The sequence below is a fragment of the Terrapene carolina genome, unplaced genomic scaffold (assembly GCF_002925995.2).
Source record: "Terrapene carolina triunguis isolate 2854851 unplaced genomic scaffold, T_m_triunguis-2.0 Scaffold21, whole genome shotgun sequence".
Taxonomy (NCBI): Eukaryota; Metazoa; Chordata; order Testudines; family Emydidae; genus Terrapene; species Terrapene triunguis.
The window spans coordinates 25137340-25144771 of NW_020664372.1; the positions used below are offsets into that span (position 1 = coordinate 25137340).

The window sequence follows — 7432 nt, forward strand, 5'->3', positions numbered from 1 at the left end:
TGATTTAATTCCTCTTAACATTCAAATCAAACTGTACTTTAGCTGAATTATTTATTGTGGTTAGCAAACAAGATTTGACTGGCTTGATTTTCCTCAGTTCATGTCTCTATCAGAAATATAGGAAAACTGCTTGTGGCTTATCATTAGTGAAATGAAACATAATGTGCTTCCTGTCATATTTTTTTAAAATCATGGATCCTTCCATTCAAAATTTTATCTCTGACTTCATATTATTTCAGTTTATTGCTGAAGTGTTATGATATATTTTTATTCAGTTCAACTTGTTTTGGCCTGATACTTTAAACTTCTCACAGTAAACAGGAAATAACCTTTCTTTTTTCTTGCATAAATATGTGTGTGATCAAAGTGAGGCTGTTACTCTGAAGGCAACATTCACCTCAGTGGACAATACATTTTCATTGGAAAATGTTTACTAAGTTTAGCATTAGTTTCATTTATTATTTCATATCACAGATGGGGAGCTATTTGTTCATACCTTTCTGTGACCTCCGCTGCTGACTCACTAGCAACTTTAATATTAGGTGCCATTGATTTCAAACACTTACATCATGATAATAAATATATCAACTGTGGGTCATTATGTTCTCATATATATGATGGATTGACTCCCATCATTGGCCTACACTCATTAGTGACATGTAACTAATTTTGGTGATCTCACATTTTGGACCACAATATCACTGTATCTGCTTACCTCTTCGTGAAGATACAGATGAACAGTGATTGGATTGTGAACCTAGTGACAGTTCTACAGCATTTCAAGTAATCTGCTAAACCAAAACAGAAAAAAGGAGGAGATGAATAATAAAAAGTACAAATGAGGGTTTTTTTTTGTATTGTAAGTTTTAATAACTCTTTGAAGAATGAGAGGTGGTGATGGCAACCAAACAAAAGAAAATAATGGAGCTGAAGAAAGACTACAGTATATTACACATATAAATGAATTCATTAAAATTAATAGTTTTTCTGAGTTCTTAAATTAGATGCTTAACTATGAGCTATTGCATCAAAGCAAATTTTCAAGAATTGGTGTCTTGCGGACCTACTTAGCAGGGGGAAAGATTATTTAAACATTAATAATTTCTTACTTAGGTTAGCTCAGTGACTCCATGGGTAGCAAATACCAGGTTTGAGAGCAAATTTGTGACTCTTGTTCTTTCGAGTAATGGTATTTGGGGCTGTCATGGAGATAATTTCCATTAGTGTTTGAGGTAGGGAGATTGTGTTGTACTAGCCTTCAGCCATACTACTTTGAGTTGGGATACCATCAAATAGATGGGACAAGGCTTTTGTAAAGCCTGGGAGAGTTTAAATAGGTGGGAGGGGGGTGAGGAGGAATGTACCATGAGAACCAATCTGCTAGCCTTGTCCCCCTAGCTAATAGGGAAGTGAGGAGGTACCAGCTGCTGTTGTGCCAACCATGTGCTCTCACATCTCCCCTCCCCCGCTCAGGCACTGGTCACATCCCCTCCTGCCCTGTCAATATCCCCCTTCCCTGAACCGTCTGCAAATGTGTGTGTGTGGGGGGGGGGCGGGATTATTTGGCTCTTCTTTATTGCATATGTGTACAGCATCTGGTACAATGGGGTTAGGCTCTGGAATCAGAGGAGCATCTAGATGCTTGTGCAATACAAGTAATAAATAATAATAACCAGTCAAACTAAAGCCCAAATTGTTCCAGATGAGATCTCACAGTAAGTGACTTCATGAAAACAAGGCTCACTAGTATAAACCTGAATGGTGACTGCTTTTTTCACTTGAATTCAAAACTGAATTTACTTGGGTCTTGCTCATGCCCTTTTGGAATTCACTTTCTCTGAACCTCTGAGTGATTGAGTTTTACTTTCACAAAGATGGACAAAGTGAATTTTAAGCTTGCAAGCACAAGTATAAGCTAGGCCCTGGCTTGATGTATTGGGGTGGCAGAGTTCCTCAAAGTCCTTCCCAGAGTCCTAGCAATTAAATAAGCCAGACAAGGACCTGAATGCACCCTGTACATGAAATTACGCTGTCAATAACACATGCCACTAAATGCAATACACTTAATTTATTTGATAGGGACGCAGCTTTGGGAATAGTGTTCCCAAAACCCAGAGGCAATTTAATGAGTCAGCCATGGATCTGAGCACACACTTCACAGCAAGGACCCTGCATGCATAGTTGCTCTGTGTGACTGTCATAAGTGAAAATTAAACCTATAAATGTTAAAATTTATGAATACGACTTTTTAACTCTGCACCCATCTAATAAATCTTACAGCACTCTAATTTTTCTAGAAATGTGTGAACCAATAAAGATATATTTTGTAAAGTTCCTTAGTCCTGCTCCTCTCTCTCTAAACTGCTTCCAGTTCTTAGGAGATTAAAAGTCCCCTGTAGTTTCCTATGAGCTATGCTCATCTAGTCAGGGAACAGAGAACACAATTTCTGGCAGGACACAACTGGTCACGACTAAGCAACAGTGTTTTAATTACAAGTATCAGAGTGTAGCGAAGTGTTTGCACTCAGTCTATAGAGAAAAGAACTCCTCTGAAAAAGGGTCAGGTAAAATAACAAAAAATAAATTCGAGGAAATTAGGAAATCAGGAGCTACTCATGAACTTTTGGTGAGCTGGAAACATGGCTAAATTCATTGAATAAACTATTTCTTGTGAAATATTTGCTCAGCCCTGCTAGAGCTGAAATGCTCCATAACCTATTACTAATTCCCACAGAGATTCATTCTCTTTTACATAGTCTATGTCTGTGTAGTGTCTGTGAGTTATCTGCAATTTTTGCAAATATTTTTGGAACATTTTCCCCAAGATTAAATTGTAATTGTTGGTATTCATCATCTAAACTAACGTTTTTTCCTTCCCTATATCAGAAGATCTGAATTTGTTATTTTTTAAATGGCTTGGATTTTCTTGGATTTACTCCTTTTCTCCAGTTCTATCCCACACAAACCCTAATGTACATGATTTTTTAAAAAAATAATAAACTATAAATTGTTCTCCTTCAAATCTCTTAATATTCACCTCTGCCATAATGCCTGAAAAACACGTGATAGTGGCTAGACTGTGGGCATGCTGTGACTCTTGATTACTGTTCAAAATAGAAGTGTTTCATTATGACTTTGTCCTTCCCTTCTGTCTGTCTGTTTTTCTCCCTCATTGTCTCTTATCATATGTTCTGATTATGAATTCTTTGAGGCAGTGACTATCTTCTTTAGTACACTGCCTAGCACAGTGTCCATGCCCTGATCATGGCTTCTAGATGCTACCACAATATAAATAATTTTATAAACCTCAAATAATATAAAACCCAAGGTTTAACCCATCGTGAGGCTCAATCCAATAGACTTAAATTCAAAGCAGAAATTGCAAAGTATAGCCAATCAGCGCATTATAACTATACATAACTATATCTATCTATCTATCTATCTATCTAAACTGTATAACATTTTATTTCTTTGCTTTTGTGCATTTGAGTCTGGTAACACTCAGCTAATCTTTGTATGTAAATTTTTGATTTTTTTTAATGCATAAGTATAGAAAAGGCATTGCGTCGAAGTGGGGGTAAATGCAGTTGCCAATGGAGAAGATTTTATATATCAGCAGCAGCTGAACATGAATCCTTGACTTAAATTTCAGGACAATATATTGCACATGAACCCTCATATGACAGGTTCTGTGCACAAGATTTATAGGCGGCTCCCATTAATTTTCTCTGACAATCATTTTCTGATAAATTTTCTCCTATGACAAATAACTGCCAGATCCCACCTGAAATCCATTTTTTTCACCAAAAATATTTAGTCAGTATACACTTCTTTTCCAGATTTTATAAAGATATTGATCAACAATGAATGGCTGGATTGCCCAGGAAAAATTTCAGCCAGAAACAAATTATGAATTGAAGCCAAACCAAAACTGCATAAAAAATTCCAAGGCCCTTGTCAAGGCTGATTCCCCACTCTGGCACTTGGAGTGCAGAAGGTGGGGGCCCACAAGGATTCTAAAAATTCATACTTCAGGCTTATATTAAACTCCCAAGGTTACAGCTTTACTTTGACCTTGGATGGGTAGATGCTGCCACCACTCAAGTGCAAAACCCCTTTGAGAACCCAGGAAGGCACACTTGGGAATTCCTTCCTGTGGGGTACCCTCAAGCCCTTTCACACACCCCCGCCCCCCCCCCAGGGAAGAAAAACAAAGGAAATCAGCTGTTGCCACCAGCTGATTAAACAACATGTGCACAAACCTCTTAGAACACAAAAATCCAATTCTGTTCTTAAAAAAAGGTAAATTTATTAAAAAAGCAAAAGGAAGAAAATACATCTGGGAACTTAGGCTATTGCTAGATTTAAAAAGAGCGAATACAAGGATTAAGCACCAAGAATAACTTTCTTGAGGTCCAGCTTAAAGGTTACAAGTAAAACAAAAGCATTTGGGGTTAGCACAGAGGAGTCCACAAGCCATAAAGAAATACAAGGACATAAACCTGATCGTCTCTTCCTAGACATTTCCTGATCTACTTACATATCTGGGGTTTCAAATGAGTAGTTTCTAGGTATGATGCCAATGATTTTTCATAGCTGGCCCCAAGCTTCTTACAGCATAGTTGCAGTCCTGTCTGCCTTTCTTTGGAGAACAGCAACAGACAGACAAAAGGGGAGGCTTGTTTCAATTTTCAAAAGTTCTAGCCTTCCCATTGGCTCTTTTGGCCAGGTGCCCACTTACTTCCTTTTACCTATGCATCACAGTGAGACTTTTAACCCTTTACAGGTAAAGCAAGTAGAGAACAGAACTAAGAGGGATTTTATAGCTGCTGGCTGGCTGGGTGTCCATAACAGAGAGCTACCCCGTCCTCCTTCATTTATCACAGCCCTAGAAATAATGTTCTGAGAAATTTCATACCAAAAGACTTTCAGAGAAAAACAGGGATTTTGTGCCCCATTTTTAAGCCCATTGTAGAATGCAACCCTAACTATGGAGGTACTATCTAGGTACTTGCATTATATTGTTTATCTATTCTAGTCCTTAATGTTTGTAAATTGCTATGTAACTATTGATGTTGATGTACAACCCAGGAAAAGAATGACACAGACCTTTTGAGTTGAGCTGTCTTAGAAAACTGAAAGGGCAACATAGTTAGGAATTGATAATATATTGCTCAAGTTGTTCAAGACAGTATTGCAAGCGACAGTCAGACAAAATCACAGCTATGCCTAACCACTTGTTAATGTCCCTATATATAAGGAACTGTGACTTGCCTCTCTTTAGTGGTGTTAAATCTAACCCTTAGTACTGTTTGAACACCACTACTTAGGATTTCTAATTTTTATGATGTTACCTATCACTTGAAGTCTTATGTCAAGACTAGATCTCAGTGTTAAAGATATGCTTTGGTTCAACCAGGAGATAGGGGCTTGATGCAGGAATTAATAGGTGAATTGTATGACCAAGGTCATGCAGCAGGTTAGATTAAATTATCATAATAATGGTCCCTTCTGTCCTTAAAATCTATGAATCTGTACTCAACTAGCAATTAAATTTTCATTACCCTCAAAATCCAATATTAGTCTTGGCCTTTAAGTTTCACCTCAGTTAGAATTATCCTCTTGATGTATTACTTACTTATCTCAAAAAATATCTATTGTATTAGTGTTCAGTATGTATTATACTTCCGCCTGATTGACCTTGGAAGGTCACTGTTGTTTTAGTTCTGAAATTTGACTAACCTTTATATAATCTTTTTCTGGGCCTTCCCCCAAAATACCCTCCCAAAAACAGTATCCTTGAAAGGTTTTGTCAGAGTTTCTATTTATTTCCCTGTTTGTTTCACAAATATATAACTAGGTTATAAAATCTCACTCTGGTCTTAAACTGAACTATTAAGCAATAAACAAATGCATTTACTTGTTTAACCTATTTTCAAATAAATTCAATACCTTTATTAAAGTTGCTTTTTGTTTTTAGAAAATTCAAACACTTCCATTTTACAAATTAATTTGGCACATTCTTAATCCTTAATCTGATGGTTATGGGTATTGGTACTTTGAATACACTGCCAGGGTGTTTCCTTTTGACTAGTTAATACTATACTTGCAGAGTAAATATATTTTAATATATATTCAATATATTCACTAGGCATGCTCTACATGAGTATTTATTCAAAAGATATCTGATTAGAAAGGCGAAGTTGTGACTGGCTGTTCAGTTACCATACACTTTCCTGGCAGGTTTTGTCCACTTTTGTCCATCTGCCTTTTTTTTCTTTTTCCCTCATTAGCTGTTGTTAAAATTAGAGTATGTCTGCACTACCAAGACTATGCTGGCATATCCACACAGTATAGATGCAGCCAATACCTAAACAAGGGTTTTTTCTGTCAATGTAGGAACTCCACCTCCCCAAACAAAGTTAGGACTGGTCTACACTAGAAAGATAATAGACCCAGGTATGTTACTGAGTGGGTGTGAAAAATTCACACCTCTGAGAGACAAAGTTAAGCCGACCTAAGCCCCAGTCTAGACAACGCTAGGTCGATGAAGAGTTCCTCCATCGACTTAGCTGCCACCTCTTGAGGAGGTGGATTTACTGCAGTGATGGAAGAACCCCTTCTATCACCGTAGTAAGTCTCTAGACTGAAGTGCTGCAGCTGTGCCAGTGTAATGGTTCTAGTGTAGACATATGCAGTGTCTATACTGACACTGTGTCACTCTGACTACATCGCCCTAAGTGCTACACCTCTTGTCGACATGGTTTTATTAGGTTGGTGTAGCAGGCAACTTAAAGCGGTGGGAGGAGCATAGCAGTGCGTACACCTCCATACTTTGGTTGACGTAAGCTGCCTTACGTTGACTTCACTTTGTAATGTAGACAAACCTATAGCCTTAGCTATGTTGACGGAAGCCATCTTCTGACACCATAGCTATATCTACCCTGGGGTTTTTGTCAGCATAGCTGCATCGGTCAGGGGTGTAGTATTTTCCTACCCTAATGGAAGTAGTTATACCAATATAAATTTTCAGTGTAGACAAAGCCTAAGAAGAAATTGAAATAAGAGAAATAGTGTTAAAGTGGTAAGCACTGGTGTTAAGCTCACAGAACCCATTAATGGTTATGATTGAATTCCTGGCTTGTTTTGCAGAGGTTTGAAACACAGTTAAGCCACGCACTAGTAAATACCTTGACAACATGATGGTATGTTTTCTTCCTCTGCTGGGTCAAGGAAAACAAATGCATGGAAGAAAATCTTTGAGGGACATGTATGACATATATCTTCCTGTCTTGCTGCTGAGGTGCCACTTTCCCCTCCGTAGGAAGCTCACTTGCATAGAAGGAAAAAGTGGCTGCCCAAGGAGGAGCCACAGAACCAGGGCCGGCTCCAGGGTTTTTGCCGCCCCAAGCGGCAGAAAAAAAAAAAAAAA

General features: G+C 37.9%; 1 protein-coding gene across 1 annotated transcript in view; it reads left to right on the top strand.

Annotated features, from left to right (window-relative positions):
• Nucleotides 1-7432, top strand: part of ITGBL1 (integrin subunit beta like 1) — a 193984-nt gene that overhangs the window by 131499 nt on the left and 55053 nt on the right. The gene's annotated exons all lie outside the window — the stretch shown is intronic.